This window comes from Lepidochelys olivacea (genome assembly GCF_965140295.1).
Source record: "Lepidochelys olivacea isolate rLepOli2 genome assembly, chromosome: 21".
In the NCBI taxonomy this organism is placed as follows: Eukaryota; Metazoa; Chordata; order Testudines; family Cheloniidae; genus Lepidochelys; species Lepidochelys olivacea.
In genome coordinates, this window is record NC_140431.1 from 15,202,555 (window position 1) to 15,228,067 (window position 25,513).

At 56.0% G+C, this 25,513-nt stretch overlaps 1 protein-coding gene across 2 annotated transcripts in view; it reads left to right on the forward strand.

Moving 5' to 3' along the window:
- NAV1 (neuron navigator 1) overlaps window positions 1-25,513 on the forward strand; it is a 298,657-nt gene that overhangs the window by 210,040 nt on the left and 63,104 nt on the right. The gene's annotated exons all lie outside the window — the stretch shown is intronic.

The following is a 25,513-nucleotide window of genomic DNA, read 5'->3' on the forward strand; positions in this document are numbered from 1 at the left end:
CACATTTAGGGGGCTGTATCAGCACCCCAACATCTTCATTATGTGGGGGGTGGGGTCTGGCATAAATCAGGAGTAACTCCTGTGCCCGATTCCCCCCTCACTCGTCCCCGTGTAAATCAGGAGTAACTCCTGTGCCCGATTCCCCCCTCACTCGTCCCCGTGTAAATCAGGAGTAACTCCTGTGCCCGATTCCCCCCTCACTCGTCCCCGTGTAAATCAGGAGTAACTCCTGTGCCCGATTCCCCCCTCACTCGTCCCCGTGTAAATCAGGAGTAACTCCTGTGCCCGATTCCCCCCTCACTCGTCCCCGTGTAAATCAGGAGTAACTCCTGTGCCCGATTCCCCCCTCACTCGTCCCCGTGTAAATCAGGAGTAACTCCTGTGCCCGATTCCCCCCTCACTCGTCCCCGTGTAAATCAGGAGTAACTCCTGTGCCCGATTCCCCCCTCACTCGTCCCCGTGTAAATCAGGAGTAACTCCTGTGCCCGATTCCCCCCTCACTCGTCCCCGTGTAAATCAGGAGTAACTCCTGTGCCCGATTCCCCCCTCACTCGTCCCCGTGTAAATCAGGAGTAACTCCTGTGCCCGATTCCCCCCTCACTCGTCCCCGTGTAAATCAGGAGTAACTCCTGTGCCCGATTCCCCCCTCACTCGTCCCCGTGTAAATCAGGAGTAACTCCTGTGCCCGATTCCCCCCTCACTCGTCCCCGTGTAAATCAGGAGTAACTCCTGTGCCCGATTCCCCCCTCACTCGTCCCCGTGTAAATCAGGAGTAACTCCTGTGCCCGATTCCCCCCTCACTCGTCCCCGTGTAAATCAGGAGTAACTCCTGTGCCCGATTCCCCCCTCACTCGTCCCCGTGTAAATCAGGAGTAACTCCTGTGCCCGATTCCCCCCTCACTCGTCCCCGTGTAAATCAGGAGTAACTCCTGTGCCCGATTCCCCCCTCACTCGTCCCCGTGTAAATCAGGAGTAACTCCTGTGCCCGATTCCCCCCTCACTCGTCCCCGTGTAAATCAGGAGTAACTCCTGTGCCCGATTCCCCCCTCACTCGTCCCCGTGTAAATCAGGAGTAACTCCTGTGCCCGATTCCCCCCTCACTCGTCCCCGTGTAAATCAGGAGTAACTCCTGTGCCCGATTCCCCCCTCACTCGTCCCCGTGTAAATCAGGAGTAACTCCTGTGCCCGATTCCCCCCTCACTCGTCCCCGTGTAAATCAGGAGTAACTCCTGTGCCCGATTCCCCCCTCACTCGTCCCCGTGTAAATCAGGAGTAACTCCTGTGCCCGATTCCCCCCTCACTCGCCCCGTGTAAATCAGGAGTAACTCCTGTGCCCGATTCCCCCCTCACTCGTCCCCGTGTAAATCAGGAGTAACTCCTGTGCCCGATTCCCCCCTCACTCGTCCCCGTGTAAATCAGGAGTAACTCCTGTGCCCGATTCCCCCCCACTTGTCCCCGTGTAAATCAGGAGTAACTCCTGTGCCCGATTCCCCCCTCACTCGTCCCCGTGTAAATCAGGAGTAATTTCTGTGGCCAATTCCCCCCTCACTCACCCCTGTGTAAATCAGGAGTAACTCCATTTGACCTGTTAATTCTTGAATGTTTGAATAAGTACTGAAAACTGTAAGTAATAGTAACAATCTCTCTTTCTTCCCTGCTGATCCATATGGCCGCCCTCCGGTCCGTACTAGGTTGTAAGCCCTTTGGTGATGGGGCCACATCATTTTATGTCTGCCCTAGTTATGAATCTGGCCCTGGTATTGTGGTGCTTCCTACGGGCTAGTTTCATGGCTCATGGAGCCATTTGTGAGGCCAAAATAGGAGGAGCTCTGGTCTCTTTGTGGCACCTTTGCTCCTGGATGGTGGATGCCGTGAGATCTGGCTTTGTTTTGTCTCAGATCGTCATGTGGAAACACAAGCTCAAATGCCATGATGTGACAGATGCAGAAGCCCAGTTAGCGCAGGGCTGCGCACGGAGTCAGGTAACACCGAAGGGGAGGGACTCACTCCTTGCAATCTTGGTGTGCAGAGATTCATGGGGCTGGCTGGCTGGAAGCCAATGTGCAGAGAGGAGCCAAGCCCAAGCCCTCTGTGTAGGTGACACCTCATAGCAGCTTGATGCTGAGCCGTCAGTGGGAGCATGGACAGTCCCGTAAGCTGCTTAGATAGACCGAGCGGATAGGTGCATCCAACAGACAGCACCTTTACAGCTGCCTTTGCACCGAGTGAGAAAAGCTGCCCCTGCTCATTGTGGTTCCCATGCCCAGGGTCACTTCCTGCTACCTTGCACTGCTTTGCTTTGCTGCTTTGCTCACCCGTGGGTTTCCCTCCTTTGTTTAAAGCTCCGCACACAGATGGGATTAATTTTCTCCTTCTCCTTTCAAGTGCCCAGCTGTCGGGAGAAAGCCGCCTTAAGCCCAGCCTTGCTGAGGCTCTGAGACCCCCTGTACTGCTGGAATCGGACGGTTTGGGGCCTAGGGCCCGGCAGACCTGGGTAACTGCATGCTGCCTTAGAGAGCGCTCTGGCGAGATGGGGAGGGCTTTGCTCTCAGCATTGGCTTGACGGTCCATGTCTCGCTGCAGTGCTGTGTTCTGATGCAACTCGCTCCTTTCACTGAAGCCAGGAGGGAGTCTAACCATCCCACCCAAATCCCCGGCATCCGAGCCTTCTTGGGGTTCTGTCAATAGCGTTTGCGAACACCAGAGGCAGGGTCCAGCTCAGAACTACGTAGCTGGGAGGCAGAGAAGTCCAGTGGACAAGGCCTGGGACAATGAATCGGGTGACCCAAGTTCCTCACCAGGCACTGCCACTGACCCACTGCATCGCCTTGGGTGAGTCACTTCACTGCTCTGTGCCTCAGTTTCCCCGTCACCTTTGTAAAGCACTTGAAGATCTAGCAACGAAAAGCGCTAGGGGGCTGTTCTCATATGGTGATTATCTGGTCCTGTGAAACGTGTGTGCTGCTCAGCTATTGAATAACCCCGCCCCCATCCTCCAAAACAATCAGTGCTAAAACAGAGCCAGGCAATGACAAAGCCAGTTTGCAGATTAAACCATGACTCTCTAGCAGTTCTTCCTGATACAGCCGTACCTTTTAACCACAGGCCCCTCACTGGGTCCATAAATAGTCTGAGGCAAACGACCCCTCTCCTGTACTGGGACATCGCTCTCTCCAGGGACCCAGTCTGAGTGACACGAGCTGTGTTGGGGGGAGCATGCTCTGCCCCGTGCGTCGAGATTCTTCTCTTTGCCACTGACAATCCGGCCCTGCGGATCAGCTGCTTTGCTTCGGGTGCAGAAACCCAGGGTCCATGAGCTAGCCGTGCTTCCCTTCCCCTTTCCCCACCCAGCCCCGGAGCAGGTCGGTGAGCGCTCCCACTCAGTGGTGGAACCTCGAGCTTCCTGGGTTCAGCCTAGTGACCCTAGGTTCCCAGGGCTCTCTCCTCCCTGGCTCTGGATGGAATCGGGAGCAGAGGTGCTGAAGGGTTTCCTTGCAGGAATCCCAGATCTGCAGGATCCCATTGCCAGATCTGGAGCCTCGTTCCATGAGAGGCTCGGAGGAGCATCCAAACAGGTGAGTGCTGAACTGAACTTTGAGCAGGTCAGATCTGTGACCACGGGGCTGTGCCATTAGCAGCAGTAGAAGCTCAGGGTTCAGACAGGCCAGGTGCAGTATAATTCGGGTCAGCAGTACTGCATGCTCAGGCCAGAGACCTGGAGGACCTGCTGGTCGTCTAGGTATGACAGTGGCGTCTCTCTGGGGCATATGAGAGCCAGAGTGGAGACGGTCCTACGTTCATGCCCAAGGTGACTGCTCCCAATGCAGCCCAGGCTGGTAGTGACTGGCAGTCGTTTCCTGTGATGCCCGGCCTCGGTGACATGGGTGCATGAACCCAGTCCAGATCCTGGGGGATTGATGGAAACCTGCCATCACGAGCAGAGCCTTTGCTGGCACCTCAGCAGAGAGGCCGGGGATGGGCGCGTGCAGGGTGCTGTACAGAAGATGGAAGAGACGCCCTCCCTGCCCCACAGACCTTGTCATCGAAGCCTGCAGGGTGGGCACAGGGCCATGGAAGCCAAACTTCTCTCTCACCCCTCCAGCTGATCCTTCCAGCTCTGGCATGTTGGTGGGCGGGAGATGGGGGGAGCTGCCCTGCTGGTGCTGTACCGTCCTGGAGCACTCCAGGCCCCCAGTCCAGTTCAGGATCCTGCCTTTAATATCTCCCCAGCTGACTGTGACCTAGAATCAGTAAGATGCTGTGTCTGCCCCAGCTGTGCCCCATGTCTCCCATTGGCATTAATGCACCAGGCAGCAGCAGAGTACTTGAAATGGGGCCATTAGCCACCTTGAGACTGAACTGCTAATATGTTGCAGGGAGACATCCCTTTGGAAATGGATGTGATGCCAAAGCGAGATTTTGTAGGGCAGTAGGTCACCACACAGTGCAGATACTAGTGCAGAGTCAGGGGCTCTCAGATTAACCCTTAATTCTCCCGCCTCCGCTGGCATCCCTCGCTGAGGCCTTGGAAAGGTGCCCCCAATCCCACTGATCATTGTAAGGCTCAGCACTCGCTGGGTTAATTAACCTCTGCCCCGCACCTGGAGAGTGGCGCTGGCCGCAGGAGACGGGAGTGATCGCTGCCTGCTGCAGTTTAAACCTCAGGAGACTGAGGGTGGGAGGGTGGCCTCAGGCGACTGTGCAGATGTGATTGCGTTGCTCTGTGTGCCTGCACTCCGTGTGTCTCCGTGTGGGTGAGTGAGCGTGTGTGTGTGTGCAGGGGTGGGGAATTCAGCTCTCCCGGGAGCCTCGTACATTTCAGATGGCATTTGCAAAGCAGACTGTGCGGCGTCCCTTGTGGTCTTGATTTTTTACGGAGCCAGGAATCAGTAACGACCTGGCTGCATGTCGCCACGAACTGCACCACCGCAGAACTGATGGGCCACGAAACTGTGTGTGTCCACTTCCCAAAGACAGCTCACTCTCAGCAGCCGTTCTTCCTCAGGCCCTGCCCCTGCCCGCACCCATCCCCTGCACACCTGAGAGACAAGTCTGCCAGGCAGCGGCCAGGCACTGGGGTGCCATTAAATCAGGGGTCCTGAGGTGTTTCTTGGCCTGCACTGGTACCAGGTGAGCTCAAAGGGGTTCACCCCATTCCCCCTGCCCCCGATCTCCTTAGCTGTGCTGGTTCAGCTCCCTGCCCCCCAAACTCCCCACTTGATTTGCCCCAGCTGGATGGCTCTGGTCCAAACCACTTCTTCCTCCTGCCCAGGACATACTCATCCTCGCTCCCAGGCCTGCCTCTGCAGGGACGGCTGCTGCTTGTGCAGGGAACACCTGGGCAGACACAGCCCTTTGTGAAGGGGCCTGTCTAAGGCCTGTGCCCCACTTAAGCTGGGCCGAAGCAAAACTTAAGTGCTGCATAGGCTGGAGCCATGGTGCCTAGACTTTGTGCTGACTCCTCTGCCCAGGGAGGAGTGATCTGGATTCATAGGCGCCACTCTCCCGGCGGAAGGCACAGCTCCCAGCTGCATCGTCAGTCCCAGCCATGCCCAGCTCCGCAGAGTGGAAAGCTGTGGCTGGACTGGACTGTCCCCACATGGGCAGCGGCGCTGGGGTTTCTGCGTGTCCTGCAGCCAGGCTACTTGGCTGAGGCAGGTGCCAGGACCAAGCATCCTGTGCGCGGGCCCTGCGCTGCCATCAATAGCCCCCAGCCCAGGGATGACTTACAGACAGCAATTACCTGTGCATTTGCAACTGAATGGGCCCGGAGACAGAGGCGCCCCTTGGGGACTTTTATAACAGGTCTCTCTTTCTCCACAGCAGCTAGTTATTCCCTAAGGGTCCCCTCATGGTCACATGGCATCAGGGAGATCCCATCCCCCCAGCTCTGTATTCACCTGCCATTGGGCGGGGCGGGTCCGTACGGGAGGGGACCCTGGGCAGGATTTGCCGGGCTGCCCACACGTTGGTTCTGGGGGCTGCATGATGATGAGGGACTGAAGCCCTGCAGAGATCAGCTGCCAGCTCTCCCCTGAGGTGACCCCCTTTTCCTTTTCTGACACTAACAGAGCATTTTTGCTTTTCTTGCTGCGCCCCTGGTGGAGAGGGCGACTGGACAGCGCCTGTCTCACCAGGCCAGCGCCGGCAGGTGGTGGCACAGCAGAAGGTGCTGGGAATGGAAAAGATAGTGTCTCCGCGCTCTGCTGGGCTCTGGCCAGAGGCCTGGCTGTGGGAGGCTGGACGCATCTGATGGCTCTGTAATGCACTGCCAAGCAGCCAGCTGGACAGGGACAGCCTTTGTCCTGGTCAGGTCCAGCTGCAACATTCTGGCTTCCAGAGGCTGGTCAAGCCCAGACCCATGGATTCAACACCCCCAACCCCGCTAGATTCTAGCACCTGCTGTTTCTGTAAGCTCTGAATCCAGCTGGGGCTTTGTGACACTAGAAACCCAGGCCCATGTCTCCTTCTCCTGCTAGCCCTGCAGGCATGTACCTGCCATACTGGGGAAATCTGGGAGCGAGGCCCCGGCCGCGCTGTTCCATCTGCCTGCATGGCAAGGAGCAGCTGCGATTGTGTAACAGATGCTTGTGTGGGGCGGGGCGGGGGGTGAGGGTACAGGCACATTTCCATGGCAACATGGCCAGACGGGGCCCATTCCGTGGCAAGTGCGCTAAGGATGTTCCAGGAACTTGCCAGTCAGCAATGGGCTTTCGTTTCCGTTGCCAAACGTGCCGTGGATTTGCTGATGTGGTGACAGCCTGTGAATTCGGGTAGCCTTGAACTGTGCTGCCACTGAGGGGTTCAGTGTTCGAGTAGGAGGGGAGATTTCCCTGCCTTTGGTGGGGGTCACCCCCTCTCTGCTCCTTGGTGCCTTTCGTCCTTGGCTTCTGTGCAGCCCTTTGCTCTGGGAATGCACCGCATCACACCCAAGCATAACTTGTGGTTTCCAAGAATTTCCATGGGGAAGAACCGACCCCCATTTCTGAGCAAGGCCCAACTGCTGCAATTCCCCATTGGCCCAAATCTTCCGGAGCTTCCTCCTCAAACCCACTCACAGCGCCCAGCCCTGGACCTGACCCGTCTAACTGCAACATCCAGTTCCATACCCCTTCTGCCCTCCCAGCCTACCCCTCCCCTGGACAAGAGCCCACATCTGCTCCCCCAGGTGTTAAACTCACCTACAATCCACCCTCTGAGCCAGGGATGGGGGATGTGTCTCCATCATAGCATTCCCCAGTGGCAGAGAGGGACAGACGCTGGTGTCCTTGTGCACAGTTTTGGGGCAGAGCCATAGCTGTAGGGGGAGTGTGTTCGAAAGGTTGAACTCAGGGACCAGCCACCAGGACTCCTGGGTTCTATGCCCACCTCTGCCACTGGCTCGCTTGGAGGGGTTGGGCTAGTCACTTTCAGGTACAGTTCCACAGCGGCTGCTGATTGTGGGTCCCTCGGGTTCTGGGTGGCCAATGTGAGACCCTGCCGTTTTTAAAACATTGCTCTTAGTCTTGCTGGCCTCTCGTTTCCCCATCTAAACACAAGCAGGGAGCAGATATTGGTTTCCGTTGAGGTGAACGCTAAGTCAAAGTATGGATATTTCAGGCGCATAAATCATGTTAGTTGAAACCTGAAAGCTGTAGCTGGCGGCGTGGAGTCAGGACGGGTACGTCGGAGAAGTCGCTCCATGATGACTGTGGCTTTCTGGTTGGTGACACTTCTTCCCTCTGACAATGACATTCCAAAGGAGAAGTGAACGTAGATGGCTGGGAAAAGAGCTGTCGTTAATCTCGGAGCCAGTCAGGGAGCAGAGATTTGCATGCACCATCGGATTGGCTCATTAGAAGTGAATGTGCCTTTTCAGAGGAATCAGCTGCAGCCAATCAGGAGGCAGCAGCTGCCTGTGCGGTTCGATTCACTGACGTTCTGCCAAACCTCCCCATCACTGATCTTTCCGGAGGTGACCAGCTTCCTGACTGCCACCTCCCTGTTGTCAGACAAGCGTTTGCCGCGGTTCAACTGTAGTGTACCCAGTGTGGTGCACACACAATCCCATAGCAGTGCACACACAGTCCTTGTAACTGCTTCCCAGGGAAGCTGCGAGCTCGTAAAGTGCTCTGAGATTCCCGGATGAAAGGAACCATGAGTGCGTTGGTTTTTATTGCAGCAGCACCTAGAAGGCTCAGGCCGGGTTGTGCCGTACACACGCCATGAAAAGATAGCCCCAGCTCCGGAGCCTGTCGCTATTCCTAGGGCAACCCAAGGGGCCTGTAGGAGCCATGCGGAGGCTGCCTGAACCCTGAACCTAACAGATCAGAACAAATCCCTGGTTGGTTCCCCTTGGCTAGGAGCTGCAAGGGCCGCGCGTGGGGGAGGCAGTGGGTTCTGGCAGGGGCGGGTGTCTCTCTGGCTCGTTGCATGAGCTCCATAATCGTAGGTGTAGCACAATCACCCTGTTCCACGTCAAGCCGATCCCAGGCGAGACCGGCTGCTTCCACATGAACTGGCTGCTCTGATGCCTTAAAATTCATGCGGGGTGTCTCGGTGCCTGCCCGAGCTGCCCGAGCCGCCTGAGCCGCCCTCGCCAATATCGTCATGCCGTCCATTCAACCGTGAGCAGCTGCACTACCAAGTGTTCCAGCTGGGGGGGAAGGGGAGGATAGGGAGGGCCGCTGGCAGCTTGACTGAGAGCCAAAGTGTGGGCACTCAGGCACCCCCAAAAGGCATGCTGGGCCTCGGGGTGCACCCCAAGGCCATGGCTTCCGGGGGCAAAGGGTAGCGAGTTAGTGTCACACAAGCAGCAGGACCTTGATCCCTGCACAGTGACTGGCTCCTAGCCAATCTGATTGTTCCCGTCCCTGCAGGAGGAAGGGTTGGGTTTGGTCTGGTGGGATTCAAACCTGCGCTTGCTATTGGTGCGAGTCTTGTGCTGCAGATGCTCACCCCCCTCCCTCCAGAGTAGCAGAAGCCAGGGCTCGGGACTCACGCAGCTGGTCGGATCCACGGGGAGATTCCCCATTCTCTCATAGGAAGAATACGGTGGACAATTTGCTGTAACCTGGATGCAAAGCCACAGCTCTTGCTGGTGGCATCCTAGGGCTTGATCCTGGCATCTTCCGGCACACCAGCTGCCTAACTGATGTCAAGATTTTTGCAGCGCTACTTTGTCCCCTGGGGCAGAGTTCTGCATGGCTTGCTTTTCTCCCAAGGAGGGTTAAACAGGCATTAATGGGAGCACACAGCAAATGAAGAGTTGGAATGAAAATAGTTTCCCTTCCCCCCTCAGATTCACTTTCTTGGGAATTCTAATGCCACGCCCCTCCCAGCTTTCTGGTCAGCCATAGAGACCTGCAGGCTAGACCTGGAAAAAACGGATGATCATTAGCCATACATGGCTTCTTTATACATTGAACAAGGTGTGACAGGTTCGATCACAGAGACTCCTCTCGAGACTGTCACTCGATGAGCTGGGATACCACTGAGAACAACCCTCCTGGCAGAACAGGCGCCCCTCCACTCCTGTCTTGCTGAGTTAGACACCCCAGTCAGCTCCAACACAGACCCAGAGGTTGGGCCATGACGCTCTGCAGTTCACTGAAACTGAGATTCACTCAGCTCAGGGGCTTCTCAGTTAACAGGGACTTTTCCAGAGCCCAGTGTTCAGCCTTTCTGGGAGCCTGAACCCCAAATAAATCCATTTTACGCTATATAAAGCTTATACAGGGTAAATTCGTAAATTGTCCGCCCTTTATAACACTGATAGAGAGATATGCGCAACTGTTTGCTCCTCCAGAGTAATCATTTACTCTGTGTTTATTAATAAACAAAAATGATTTTATTAAGTATAAAAAGAGGATTTAAGTGATTTCAAGTAATAACAGACAGAACAAAGTAAGTCACCAAGCAAAATAAAGCAAAAACATGCAAGTCTAAGCCTAATACATTAAGAAACTGATTAATATCTCACCCTCAGAGATGTTCCAATAAGTTTCTTTCACAGACTAGACTCCTTCCTAGTCTGGGCCCAATCCTTTCCCCTGGTACAGTCCTTGTTAGTTCCAACAGACATCTCAGGTGGTAAGCAGAGGTTTTCTCATGACTGGCTACCTCTTTTGTCCTGCTCCACCCCCTTTTATAGCTTTGGCACAAGGCGGGAATCTTTTGTTTCTCTGGATCCCCATCCCTCCTTCTAAATGGAAAAGTACCAGATTTAAAATGGATTTCATTATCAGGTGACATGATCATATGTCACTGTAAGACCCCTGATCTCCATTCCCCATAGGCTGGCCCACAGGTACACAGGCAGGCTTCCAAGTAACTATAGCCATTTACAACTGATTGTTTCTGGAGCACCCTTAATGGCCTCCACTTAATATGTTTACATCAGTGATACAAGTTTATATCATACTCTCCTAACTCCAGCTACAGAAATAGAATGAACACACTTAGTAGATTACAAGCTTTCTAATGACACCCTAGAAAGGGTATTGAGCAGAAAGCATATTCCAATTATGTCATATTCATCAGCATATTTCCATAAAGCATATGGAGTGTGACATCACACAAGGTACAAGCGCAAGGGGAGGGGGGCAGAAGCCTCATTCTTCAGGCATTGAAAGCTAGACTGGCCAGAGCTAGATCCTGCCCTGGCCCCTGCTGAATGGACTAGCGGAGAGGCTATGGGCTTGTCTATGCTTTCACTGCTGCAGCCGCAGTGCTTCTGTCTGCACCAACGAGAGAGCGTAGATACTCCCCCTCCCCGAGAGGCGGGAGCTGTGTCGACGGGAGAAGCTGTCCTGTCGACATAGCATTGGTATAACTTCATCGCTCAGAGGGGTGGGTTTCCCTCCAGTCCCTCAGTAGAGGTGGTAGATGGTGGCACAGAGAAACTCCCCGCCCATCTGTTGTAAACCCAGCTAGCTTACATCCTGCCTGATGAAGCTGGCATATGCTCTGCACCCAGCATAGCTCATCCCCAGAAATTCATGACAAGCCCCATCCTCCAGGTCAGACTGTATAGAGGGGCCCCCAGTGCCGCTGGCACTAGGAGGGGAGACTCACGCCCTGCTGCAGGGTATCCGTCAGCCTGAAAGGAGCCCAGGTGCCCCCCTCCTGCCCCTCCCCCCGTGCTGCCAGCCATTGGTGCAGGCTCCTCGCTACGAGGCCTAGTGCAAGGTATTTCTCAGAGGATGGAGGTAGGGCCCATGGGGTGCCCAGGAGCACTTCCTTTCTTGGCTTCTTGGCAGACACTGAGAGGGGTCGGGGTTTTCCATTTGGGGCAGCCTTGTTATTCTCTTTGTCTTTGCCTTTCCTGAAGGCCTAAACTACTGGGGACGGACCAGGGCAGAGAGGGACCGATCTGTCCCCTAAGCCTATCCCCCACCCTCGTTAGAAATGCTTCAGTGTCTGGCCTCGCTGTTCCATAAAGCTGCTGCTCACATGGCAGTGCTCCAGGGGCTGGGCTCGCAACTGTGGAATCACCAGGGGTCCGCACCTGGCTTGGGAAGGCGATGGGGTCGAGTGGGAAAGGCGTCAGGCTGGGGTTTTTTGAGACTTGGGTTCAATTTCAAACTCTGCTGCTGACTTTCTGGGTGACCTTGGCAGGTCACGACCCTGCTCGGGCCCCACACTCAGGACGCCTGGGCTCTCTTGCTGGCTCTGTCGGTGCCTCACTATGTGACTGTGGCTGAGTCATTTATGCTCTCTGTGCTGGGTAAAACGGGAGGAGCAGTGCCCGCAGTTGGCTTAGCTTCGGCAGGTTTGCAGAAGACAGCGTGTTAATGCAGATGCCTGCCGAGCCTCACAGCTAATTCCGTCAGGCTGGCGAGTATCACGATAACTGCGTCCTCCCTCATTGTGGTTTATGAGGCCGTGCTTGCTGGCTTTATGAGTCACCAGCAGACTGGGATACACCGGGGGGGGGGGTCTGCGTGCACGCACGTCGTGGCGGGAGGAGGGGAAGGGTACACACCAGCCAGGCGCAGCGGTGGGGAGGGCGGCTTTCCAGAGTTGTGGCACAAAGGCCAGGATAAAAGGATGGGCTAGAGCAGCTTTAGTCATGAGACTCTTGGTGCTGAGCTGGGCTCATCTGCGACACAAGTTAAGCAGTCTCATGTGTGGGGACATGGGTGGGGTGGGAGTCACGGTATTGCTATGCGAAGCCCAGCGCTGATCTGGGGTGTCCTCCTGGGCCCCCATTTGTCTGATTCACCATTAAAAGGAAAGGAATCCGGGACATAAAGATTACCGCCCACACACCCTCCGCAACCCTTCTAGCCCAATAGCCAGGGCAGGAGGCAGTCGCCAGCAGTGTACCACCAGGCCATGGGCCGCCGCACTGTCCCTGGCATGAAACGGAGCCCTCTTGTTCAATAGGAAGGTGCAGCCCATGGAGACTACAGTCCCCAGCATCCCGTGCTCTCAGCCGAGGTCGTGGGAGGTCAGACACAGCATTGCATGCTGGGCCTTGTAGTCTCCATGGGTCACGCCTCTGTGTTGCAAAGGAGCTGTGGGCACCAAAGGCTGCCCCTTGGCTGCTGCTTGAGCTGGGAACCAGGGATCATTCCTGTGCGGGGGATTATTCCCCACTGGTGGCATCGGTAATGCAGAGAGCCCCATGCGGCCTCAGCCCAGCAAGCGCTCACCCTGGGGCACATGGAAGGAGTGATGCCAACCACAGCAGAGACACGGTGCCCCTGGGCATTGTCTGCTCCTGATAGCTGGCACCCAGCAGGGTGGCTTGAGACTCTAGGAGGCCTTGGGAGAGTGAGGACTGGGGAGGAGGTGTGGGGATTCTAGGTACAATCTGGTGGCTTCAGATTGGCTGAGGCTGGATGACTCCCCCAGAAATGTTACTGTGCGGGGCGGGAAGGGGATTAAGGGGTGATGATGCCCTGGGATGCAGCACGGTGAGATAGTATTTAGGAAGAGAACTCAGGGGTGGAGTTATTTGGGGGGATCCACACACAGGGCAGGGATTTGGGGAGGCACGTATTTAGAGAGGGTGGGGTGATATTATTGCCTGTTTGGCTGGAGCAGTTAGTCAATATTGGAGGCCTTGCTGGGTTGTTTCCATTAGGAGGAGAAATTGATTATATGAGTCAGGGATATTCTTTGGAGCCATTCCTGTTTATTTGTAAAGAATGCACACAGAGTCCCGTCCTGCTGTACACAGTAGGAATAATTTGCAGCAGGCGGTTTCCTTGCTCACCATTTCCAAGCCTGTCTGTGTGGGCCATGTTCACCACTGCTTCTCTTGCTGTGGCTTTATCCTTCTAACACCCATGGTTTGCCAAACAATCCCCCAGCCCCTGTGTTTGCAATCAGTGCCTGGGGAACCACTCAGCCCACATGGCTTAACTGTTGACCAGGCCTTGTCATATGACCATTACCTTGGGCAGTGGCTTCTATTGTGTCCAGCTATCACTACATAAAGGGATATTTAATTGCTCCCACCATCTAGCCTGAAAGAAGGGTGCATAGTGCACCTATCAGTCCTAACAAGGTTTGTGATTGCGTATAGTTCAAAGACATGAAAACCTTCCAGTCAGGCTGGGCTGGGATTTGGAAGCTCCTGCAGGGATCAGGGTGACTTGTAGGCAGAGACACTTTTTTTGTTGCTCCCATGTGAGGGTTTGTGGTGGTGATGCCCCCCCTCCCCGCCATTCAGTGTGGTGATTATGGGAGTGAGGCTCGGAAGGAAGTAGTGCTCCTTTAACACGGGGCCCCCCGTTGAGCTCTGGGTTGGGGCAGGCACGGTGCCCAGCAGCCCGCCCACAGCTAGCCTGGCTTGCTATTCTCAGCAGCCTTGTTGTAGCATAACACAGCCTGGAGGTCAGAGCAGCTGTTTGGCTGAGCTGCTCTGTGAGCTGCAGGAGGTGGGAGTCCTCGCTGCCTTTCCCCAGCATCATCCTGTCTGGGGCAGGACTGGTGCTGGAGCTGCTGTCTGCTCTCCTGCTGATTCCCCCCCGAGTCTGACACTGGCTGGCCGGGCGCCATCTCCAGCCTCAGGCCCTGAAAGGGCTGAGTCCACACACGGAGGCTCCCACCGGAAGAGCCCATGAAGTCATTGCCACCACGGCAGCATCTGGCTCACTCCTCTGAAGCTGAGAGGGCCCTGGGGGAGAGAGCACTTGGCCAGCGAGCTGTGGCCCTGCACATGCGTCTGTCTGTCTCTGTGTGCGCCTGTGCGTTTGTCTGTGGAGATGTGTGTGTGTTGGTGTGCTGGCCATGTCTCGCAGGCAGCTGTGCAGGCTGCCGCTCGTGGGGGGAAGGACGTCCAGGGATGGTTTGCTATTGTATAAATATTTACCACGCTGTCCTGAGCAGCAGGGATTCCTGGGAGCCCTAGTCCCTCTGCATCCCAGCTGTCCCAGCACTTCACAGTCCGTGCTGTGACTCCGTGGGCTGGGGGAGGAGTGGGGCAACGTAGGATGCAGAGAGCAGGGATGGGGCAGATCAGTGCAGGAGGAACTGCCCCTCTAAGGGGGGTATTTAATTCTTTGTGCCCCCTGCTTCAGTGCATATTCCTCACTCCTTTCGTGTGCACTGCACATCCATCCCGCAGAACAGAGAGCTCCAGATAAAATGTGTGCTCTTGGGGCGTGCAGCCTAGAGGTCACAGCAGGTGATTGGGAGTCCGGAGAGCTGGACTTTATTCTCTGCTCTGCCGTTGACTCACCAGGTGACCTTGGTCGCTAGCCACCCTGGGCCTCAGTTTCCCCATCTATAAACCAGCAGCAGAAATACCGGCTTTGGGAAAGTGCTTTGAGATCCTCCAGTGAAAGGTGCTGGATAAGTGCATAGGATCGCTGATAATAATTGTGATTGTTGTAGGAACCTCCAGGCCCCTCGTCACACGGCATGTGCTGTCTTCCCCCTCACTCACCCTGGTGTAATTCAGCAGTAATCCTGCTTCCAGACAATGGTGTGACCCCAGGGTAAGCGAGGGGAAGAGGAGGACTTGGATAGGCAGGTTACTGTCCCTGCTGTGTGACCCCAGGGTAAATAGGCCCCTCTTCTGAGCATGCAGCTCTGCATGAAGGGCAGCAGCTAGCTTGAGGCATTGGTCCAGCCCCTCCCTGGTTCCCAAGGCAAAACATACTCTTCTTTCTGTGACTTGGGCCCTGAGAGAACAGCTGTGGCCAGCTGCACTGGCCCAGGGCCAGCTGGCCCCTTCCCCCCCACCTCCCACGCGGAGCAATCTGTCTGGGTCGCAGCAAAGGAAGCTGGGAGCAGCTCAGCTCACCAGCCGTGTCACCGGCACCCGTCGCCCTGCCCAGGATTTGACGCCTTCACGGAGTGAGGGGTCAAGGAGTGGCTCTCAGGTTACCGGATCCCGGCCTCACCACGGAGGGGGAAATCAAAGATCACGTGGGAGGGATCCCTCTGCCCCATGGACAGCTGCTAAATATAGGGCACAAGGAGCCGATGTGGGGCTCAGGGGCTGCGTGTCTGTGCGTGCGAAGAGGTGTGTGTGTCAGGATGTGTGTGGAAGGGCTGCAGTTGCTCTGCGGGTGTCCCGTGGTCAGCTGGGTGTCTGGGCACCTGGAGGACGTGGGTGACTGTGGGAGTGTTGTGTGTGGGTGTGTGCGGGTTGCGTAGCGGGGAGGTGTGGGAGTGGCATAGTGCGGATGTCCACAGGAGGGTGCATGAGGCTCCTGTATGAGCTCTTTGCTGCGGGCCCCCAGCCCCTCCCTGCGGTCTGTAGTGAGAGGAATGTGGCCGTTCTGTCTGTCCAGCCCTGGACATCTGTCCGAAGGCACTAAGCCAGCGCACGCTCTGGTGGTTAAGCAGCAGGGGGTGTTGCAGGCCAGCACACTCAGGCACGCGGGATGGGACACCTATGTAGCATCTACTTCCTGCATGGAGGTTGGTCCAGCTGGAGATTGTCCTGAGCCCAAAAAGCATGTCCTGGCTCCCCGACATCAGTGAGTGTCTAAAGGGGGATGGGTGCTAGATCCATCCACTGCGGGGAGCAGCTGGCCACCTGCCCTCTGGGAACACAGAGCCCCTTCCCTGGGGACAGCGTCGGGCCCCTGGCTCCTAGCAGAGCCTGGTTTCCAGGGAGTCCTTGTGTGTGTGAGGTAGAGTCGGTCCTGGCTACACTGCCCTGGCAGCAGGCAGCGCCCGGATGGCGCGTGCCGCACTTTGCTAAATGCCGGCATTGTCAGCTCGCTCTCGGCGGAGGAGCCAGAGGTTTGGACCCCGCTTATGTCCTAGAGTTCCTAGAAGTGGCTTTGTCAGGCAGCCTCTTCCAATATAAACAGCGGGCATGGCTGAGGGGAGGGAGCGGGCAGCGGGGAGGCCTGGGCTAGCATTTCATGGCAGTGTGAAGGCTGGAAGTGATTTGGGAAGCCCGCCCCGCTGGTTTTGACGCCCAGCTGCTCGGCGAATCAGGAGAGCCCCCCTCCAGGGCTGCTGGAGCACTTTGATGTGCAGATGGAAAATCGCAGCCCTGAGATCCTCCTCTGGGAGTCTTCCACCTAATGGGGAACAGTCCAGGGACAGCCCCCCTCTCCCATAACACGATCTGTCCCCCTGCCTTGAAAGCTCTGTCCCAGAGCACAACAGCTGGCTTGTCTGATTCGTAAAGGTCTGTGCTTTCAGTCCGGGGCCTGCTAGAGGGGAGGCAGCTTAATCAAGTGGACAGACCACTGGAGTGGGAGTCAGGAGTCCTGGAGCCTGGTCCTCGCTTTGCCTCTGGATGACACGATGCAAGTCTCTGTGCCTCGGTTTCCCCGTCTAACGTGCTTTGAGTTCTGTGGGTGGGAAGTGTCATTGTGACAGTAACAGTGCAGAGCCAGACCACTGTGTGCAGAGAGGAGTCTGAGACAAAAGCTTTGCTCCAGACAGCGGGGAAAGTGGGGAGATCTGGATTTCACAACCAGCCCCTTCTTATAACTGAACAAGCTAAACCCCTGGAGCTGCTCAGCCCTGAGCTTTGTGGGGAGTGGGCCTTGGCTGGGCTCTGCAAACGGTGCTCCCGGGACAGGACCCTCACTGCACTGTCCCTCTGAGCTAAGGAGGCATCATGGGGCAATGCTGCTGCGGCACTGGGATGAAAGCACACATGCTGCTAGAAAGACTCCGGACGCTGGCAATGCACACCCAATGCAGAGAGCCAGCAGGCCTAGGGTGAGAGTGGAGGAAGCAAGGGTTCCTGGGAAGAGCAGAGGAGAGAAAGGTGGATTCTAGTCCTGGATCTGCTGCTAATTTGTTGTGTGACCTTGGGCTGGACACCTCCCCTCGTGTGCCTTAGTTTCCCTGTCTGCAGATGGGAGTCGTAGCAGTGTGCTGGGAGGGTTGATTGGTTACGGTTTGCAAAGCACATTGAGATCCCTGGCTGGAGAGGGCATCGCTACACTCAATGGGGGATGGGCCCCGGGCGGCGTGGCTCTGCAGGATACCCAGGCTCCTGCTCTCCTGGGTGCTGGCTCTCCGCTGACCTCAGCAGTTCTGTGTGGCATTACAGCCAGGGCACATGGTTCAGATTTGCCGCTGACGTCATTGCCACAAGTGGGTAAGCACCGGGATCGTCTGGGCCTCCCCTCTCCGCCAGAGCTCTCCCCATGGAAATCAGACCCCGCTATTACTGCAGTCCTCAGCGGGGAGCTGGAGCGGGGCAGGGGGAAGGGAGAAGATGCTGCCTTCCCAGATGCCGTGTGAGTTTGGACTGCTCAGCACTGAGAGACAGGCTAGCGCAGGCTGGAGCAGCTTCCTGGGACAGGAGTGCTCCTAGGAGAGTGGGGATTTTGCTCTGGAGCAGGGGAAGGCAGATCCCCAGGGCGGTGTTGACCAGGCCTGCATGTCCTCTCTGGAAAGACAGGGATGATACGCTCCAAGGTGGTGGGCTACACATAACCACCGGCCAGCGTCTCTGTGGGAACAGTCGTGAGCCCACAGGCTGGGGGTGGGATCCAGCAGCACCCTGTCAGCGCTAGCAGCTGGTTGGGATCTAGGATCCAGGTGGCATGTGGGATCCAGTGGGGATGGAACAGAGGATTCCCTCAAGTAGGCCTGGGGTCTGGGATGTTGGGGCGAGAGAGCTAGTGAGGTTGACACCAGCTGGGGCAGGGATAGGGGCCCAGGCAGGGCAGGGATGAGAGCTGAGGTCTGGGACTGGAGATCCCACTGGGGCATGGCCAGGCCTGACTCAGAGACCATGTGTTAGAGTTATGACAGCAGTGATAATGGCAACTGTGGCAGGGCCTGGAGGCTTCCTCAGACTAAGGTGGCCTAACAGACAGAGTGCTGGACAGGGATTCAGGAGGCCTGGGTTCTATTCCCAGATTTACCACTAGCCTGCTGGGACAATCATGTCACCACTTTTTGCCTCAGTTTCCCCATCTATAAAGTGGGGATAGTGGGACTGGCCTCCTTTGTGAAGCACTTTGCGATCTCCTGAGAAAGAGTGCTGTCTAGGAGCTGGGTGGTATTATTGTGCTGGGCCCTCTGCAGAGTCTCTGCCCCACAGAGCTCACCCTGCAAGGTGACAGTCCCTGCATGCCGTTCCCTCCTACCCTTACTCACGTGCAGGCCTGGTAGCAGAAGTGGCTCTGGAGGAGATGATGATAGACTTGCCGATAAGCAGGCATTTTGCTGTAGGCGGCAGTGGGGCAGAAGGGGCCAAGGCCGCCATGGGAGAAGCAGGCATGGCCAGGGTCGCTGCATGAGATCCAGGAACAGCTAAGCACCACGCAAAGACAACAGGCATGCCGAGAGCTTAGCTTGTGTCACAGGGGCTGACGCACAGGACAGCTGGGACTGGCTGCTCTGTGGTGCTTAGCCCCAGACCTAGGCCACAGTCAGGGAAACAAAGCATTCTGTCCCTGGCACACGGCAGGGCCTGCCACTGTTCTTTGGTGGACACAGGACAAACCACAGCAGCCCGAGCGGGGAGTCCAGCTCTTCTCCACGCGAGAGGGACTGGCTGTCTCAGAGCTGGGAGGGCAGCGCCGGCTGCTGAGCGTTTGAGGTTGCGTTGCGGATGTGATGCCGTTAACAAAGACCTCTAACGAGCGGCTGATGGGGGAAAAAGGCCAGCCCTAGCCGTGGGATCAGGCCCTCGTTGGGGCTGGGGCTGGAGAACGCGGGTGTGTTTGTTTTTCCTCCTTCCCACGGAAGGAAACCTGGGGTTCTGGCAGAGCTCGTCCCCAGAACGATTCTCTAATTGGCTTTGAGGGCTGGGCGGAAACAAAGTGGCAGGTTCATGAGCTCTGACAACCAGACTCTCTCCCCCTTTCCCAGAGCTCCACCCCCCCAACACAAATATTGATTTATGACACTGTTTTGCTACCCAGTTAAGTGCAAGTAAATGGGAAGAGAGGAACGAGCCCAGGTGGCTGAGAGACGCACCACGCACAGCTGCCGGGGTCCTGTCCCGGGCAGGAGCTGCTGCCCCCAGGAAGTTTTCCTTTCCGCTCTTTGCTTCCCAAGCAGGGCCTTCAGAGCCTGGTGCAGTCACATCGGGGAGAGGAGCAGAATTCCCTGGCGAGTGGCACAAATGATCTCCCCCGTCAACCCTAAAAACAGGGGTCCTGGAAGGCCTGCTGGCCTGGGACAGGACCAGGACGCCTCTCCACGGGCCACCAGTGACCTCACTGAGCTGAGACATTCAGTCCCGGCCTTTCTCCCGTGGGCTAAGGGAGTAATGCATCGCCCCCGGCAGAAGGTGCATGAACTCGCTAGGGGCAGCCACTAGAGGGAGACACTTAGCCAGTGGGCAACTTGTCCGCTCCTCCCGTGGCAGGGTGAGGAGGTGGAGCTAAGCCTCCCCAGCAGGTGCCTGCCCCCCTCTTTGCAGGGATTGCCAAGGGACGAGACGTGCAGGGCTTGTGTGCGAGTGCACAATCCTCCTCACTCCTGGGGACAGATCCCCGCCGGGGGGCGAGGTGGAGGAGAGATCCTCTCCTGAGTGCCATGAGTGGGGTAGTCGTGCTGTTCTCCGGCCACTCCCAGTTTCATCACCGATTGCAGGAGAACTGATATCCTGATGTTCCCTGTGGGGCACAGGAACATACACAGTGGGGACAGTGATGAAGGACCCCTTTGCTCATGCCTGGCTGCGATGCTATCCAGTACCATGGCCCATAGGCATCAACTTCCCCTCTTCCCTGTGGGTACTCGACCCCCCGTTCTGTCCCCGCCCCTGCACCACCTCTTTTCACCCCTGCCCTGCCCCTATTCCAACTCCTTCCCCAAATTCCCGCCCCAGCTCCACCTCTTCCCCGCCTCCTCCTCTGAGCGCGCTATGTTTCCACTCCTCCCCCTCCCTCCTGGAGCATGCTAATGCTGCCAAACAGCTGTTTGGCAACGGCAGGGTGGGAAGCACTGGGAGGTAGGCAGAGGAGTGGGGACGCAGCACGCTCAGGGGAAGGGGAAGAGGAGGAGGAGGTGGGGTAGGGGAAGGGAGCTTGGCTGCCAGTAGGTGCAGAGCACCCACTAATTTTTCACCATGGGTGCTCCAGCCCTGGAGCACCCATGGAGTCAGCGCCTATGCCATGGCCCAGTTCCAGCTCTGTGTCCCAGTGGGACCCACCCATCAAAACATCTCCCCGGGGGAGGAGCTTTGTGGCAGGCAAGGACAACAGCTGCTATGTCCTAACACAGGGATGCCCAACCTATGGCCCCCGGGCCGTACACAGCCCACCTGAGCATTTCATAAGGCCCGCAGCCTGCTTCAATACATTATACTAACAGCCAATTCATTAGCATTTTGTTGTCACGTTTGCATCATTTTAGTTTACACAAGGGTATAAACAGACAGTACTGTACATAGAAACCACCTATCTCAATACCTACGAAACAAGCTGAACTGAAAATATAAATCAGCACAGGGGACTTTCAATCTTATTAAAATATGTAGAATCTGTTTGGCCCACACAAGGTTGTGCTAAGGTTTATATAGCAGGCCAGACTGGGTCAGGGCCCACTACACTCAGAGAGCAGTGCCAACAATACACTAAGAAATCTGCCTCGACACTTAGCATCAGGGCTGGGCAGCAGACGGTTTCCCCATCCTATGAGGGTATTTGACATTTCAAAAAAATTTCCCAGCCCAAATTGGGCTGAAAAATCGAAATCTCAGAAAATTTCGTGAAACAAAAATCCAGAGGGGAAAGATTGGTTTGGGTCCACGGAAACATTTCATTTGGGTAATTTCAAAATGGTTCATTTTGATATTGACCTTTTTTTACCTCTTTGTAAAGAAAATTTACCAACATTTCCAAACAAAAACCAAAAGTTTCACTCAAAACCTGTGAAACTTTTCAGTTTGAAAACATCAAAGTGGGGCATTTTGACAATATCAAAACTTTTTCAGCCAAATATTTTGCAAGTTGGGTGTCTCATCAAACCCAGCAATGTTTTGCAGACAGTTTTGGTTTTGACAAATCAACATATTTGTTCAGAAAATTCCTGACTAGTCCTGTTCAGGATTAGCCCATCGTTGTGGTACTGCAAGGAAATGGGAGGGGGGGGGGGTGGATAATGCAGCTAGGGGATGGAGTGCGAGCTGCTCAGCCATGTGTCAGACACCCAATACACGCACCAGCTAACGGAGATTCTCCTCGATTTGTCAGTGGTTTGGGAGCAGGCGGATCTGAGTTCAATTCTGGTGTTGCTGTTCGGTCCGGGGTGGATCTGGATCTGCTACGTTTTCTAGGATAGCGCTGCACAGAGCCTGCCGGAATCAGAGCTTTAGGATCAGCCCCGCCATGTTTCCAAAAAGGCACCAACCCAGAGCAGAGGAATTTCTGCACCTCCCCCCACTGCCCTGGGGGCTGCTTGGGGATTTCACAGCAGTTTGCAATGGAGCTAGGACAGAAAGAGCCAAATCCCCTCCCTGGGGAGCATCAGTGATCACCCCTCCTTCCCCAAAGCACTAACAATTCCACTTGGCCAGCTGAGCTGGGGGTTTGAATCTGGTTGGCTCCCTCTCAGCCAATGGCCAGAGACAGGGACTAATGACCCCCCCCCGCCCTTCCCTCAGGCCACAGCCCCCCTAACCAGTAACAGGCAGGCACAGAGCAAGCCTGCTCCCCCCCTCCCCTCCGTACATCTCTCCAGCCCCTTCCCCGCCTGGCAGGATTTTTGAATGCAAACAAGACTTTATTAACCCTTTCGCTTCCTGAGTCCCCGAGCCCACCTCAAGCCGTGTGTTTGCTGCAGGGAGCATTGAACCCCTGGGTGCCGCTGCCACGTGGGGACCCTGCGCACCACATGGAGAAGAACTGGACCACTCAAGGACTGTGCCAAGAGGCCGTGGTACCCAGCGGATGGGTGATTGGAGTGGGAGTCAGGAGACCCCAGTTCTAATTCTAGCTCTGCCACTGACCTGATGTGGGACCTTGGGCAAGCCACTTCCCCACTCTGTACCTCAGTTTCCCCTTGTCTGTCTACAGGGATTGTCTCTCGCTATATGTCTGGCCAGCCCCTAGCACAATGGGCTTTCTAGGGGCTACTCTACTCGGGCAGCTTTTCAAAAGCACTGAAGGTATTTTGAAGTGCGAGGCCCGCTGACTCGCACTGGGACGTGTGCTCTTGGAAATTCCCTGCCTTGCAAACACACGTCTTTCTTTGCCTGTGTCCTTAATGACTTGAGACGCTTTGGAAGTTTCTGATTTTGGCAGCTCAGATGTTTGGGTGTCCGGTTTGAGACACTCCAGAGTGTGTGAGGGCTCCTTTAATTGGGGGCGGGGTTTGATGCTTTTCAGAGACAGACAGAGACTCTAGACAGGGAGGGGGGCTCATCTTCCTGTACCAGTCATAGGGGCCATGTGGTCCAGTCTGAGGCCGTTGCACCTGTGAGGGCTGCGGAGGGGTCTGCACTGCCCGATGCACAACGATCCTCGGCATGTGGGGCATTCCCCGATTTGCCATTTTTGATAGTGCTCTGGGCTGCGTGAGATGTTTGTGTAGCATTGGCTGCATTCCAGCAGGCTCAGCATTTCAAGGCGTGTTTGTGTGTGTATCTCTATAAAGGCACAAACACACACACAATATGAGTGTCAGGCAGAGTTCTCCGCAAAGGCTCTTCATCTCAGGTCCATGCTGAACAGGTGTCCCCGACAGCACATGCCATGTGCCCCAGCTGTCACATACTTGCCTGGCAGCAAGGAGGCTTTGGAAATCCACCCTGGCTTCCGGCCCCCCAGCCAGTTCAGGCTCCTATCTCTGTGCCAGATCCTGGGGGAAGGGGCATGGTTCTGCCCAGAAAAATCCCAGGTCTCAGGGGCAGATGGGGTGCACACACCCTTGCCAGCCCATGTTTCTAGCCCAGAGATTTGTCCTGCCTCTGCCTTGATTGCAACTGAGGTTACAGGGAGAAGGACCCAAGGGGAGGAGGGTTTCTGCCCCCAGTGCACTGCAGTGCCCACTATGGCCTGTCTAGGCTTCTCAGGGAGCTGCATTCAGGCGGCCTGGAACGCGGAGGTTGTTCCAATGCAGGATCTGTTCGGGGGAGTGTGTGTGTTGGAACCAAAGGGCCTGGATTCTGTTCCCAGTTGCGCTGGTGTGAATCTTGATGTCTAGACCCTGCTCTCGCTCGCAGATTCTCTTTCCGAAGAGCAGAGGTGCATCAGCCCAGGTCCTGCAGCAGAATCAGCCAGGCTGGAAGCTGCAAGCCTCTGAGCTGCGGTGCTCTCTTCTCGCGAAGCTGCAGTGCAGGCCAGAGACTGAGCCGCCTTCCTTTCTCTAGAATCCAATCCTCTTTTCCCTGCGACTCCAAATATAGCAGAGGGGTGTCCCTGGGGGCTCCCATGCCAGCCTCACCAACGCCCCCAGCTGAGATCCAGAGGAGTGGCAGCTCCTTGTGCGGGAGGGGATGCATGGCACACCATTAGCAGTACCCCTAGGAGTAACGGACAGCCTTTGGATGGGGGCTGCTGTCAGCAGATCACGGCTCATTTTCTGATTTCCCTGCAACTCCCCCACATGCCGGAGGAGATCGCAGCAGGCCCAGACTTTGGAAGGAGCAAGATCGATGGAGCTGGCTGATTTACAAGGCAGACAATGGGCTCAGCTCCTCACACTGGAGCAGAGTGGCATGTGGGCAGAATGAATAACTGCACCGTGGCTCGGGAGTCCTTTGGCACAAGCTGCATTGGCTCACCCCTCCCACCTCAGGACTGCCATTGCTCCGAACTTTGGCAAAGGAGCTGCCAGGCCAGGGGCTCCCATTCTCCTTCCTTATCCTCGTGCCGCTAACAATGAGGGGGTTTCTTAGCATGGGGAGAGGCAGTGCAGTCCAGGAGACAGGCCTGGGACCCAGGAGTCCTGCATGCCAGGACCAGCTCTTGTTACTCGCCTCCTGTGGGACCTTCAACACGTCACTTCCTTTCTCTATGCCTTAGTCTCCTCTGGTCTGTTTAGCCTGTAAGCTGTTTGGGGCAGGGGCTGGCTGTCTCTGTTTGTGCAGTACCTGCACAGTGGGGCCCTGATCTCAGCTGGACTGTTATCATCATATAAATTATACAAATCAATGCACTGGGTTGTGTTGGACTAACAAAGCCTCCTGTGTTACACATGGGGAAACTGCGGCAAAGACAGGTCAAGGACTAAGGCAGGGGTGGGAAAATTACAGCCAGTCACCATGGTATCTGAGGACCTGCCACGCCAAATCAATAACAACAGAACTAAGAGCATCTACACAGGCGTGTGCCCCAGTTTAACTGACCTGGCTTTGAAAGTGGTGTGAAATTAAAATAGTGCCACTCTAAATGAGCACAAGGCCGATTCAGAAATTCAGCTCTGGGGAGTCACTGAGTTTGTCTACACAGCAAAAGAAAAAACCCGCAGTACCACATGTCAGAGCCTCGGTCAACTGACTCAGGCCCCGGGGTTTGCTCTGCTGGGCTAAAAATAGCAGTGTAGACATTAGGGCTAGAGCCCAGGCTCGGAAACCCGGCGAGGAAGGCTCTGAGACTCAGATCTTTCTTTTGCCATGTAGATGTACCCATTGAGACCAGCTGTTCGGTTTTCGGAGGCAGCAATCAGTTCTCATCACCATGTCAGGCACGTGAGTGAGTGACAGTCCAGGGTAGGTGGGTGTCCGGGTCTCCTTGACACCCAGCCGCCCATCACATTAGAAACTGCTGGAGAACTCTGCGAGCCCTGTGGGCTGCTAACGGGGCACCTGGTCCCAGCAGATCCGGGCCTGCCAATGCCCCATGTCGAACTCCTGGCTCTGAGACTGTCTCTAAGGTTCTGACAGCCTACGTTGTCATTTTAGCTCTGCCCCTCATGTGCTAGCCGTTGTGGGGGGTGAGGGGGGGAATGGGGCAGCCTGCCGGTGGGAGGGGAGGTGGTGGTGGAGGAGCCATATGTTATGGCAGGGAGAGAGACACAGCTCCGGGAGAATGTGAAGGGATGCAGCCCTTGTACAGAGTAATCTCTGGGAAGTCTGTGCTTGACTGGCTCCAGGCCTTGCGTGTCTGGCATATATAGTGGCTGGGTGGTGCATGCTGTAAACAGCCATATAGTTCACTGATCTGGTGGTTGTTGCATACAGTGAAACGTC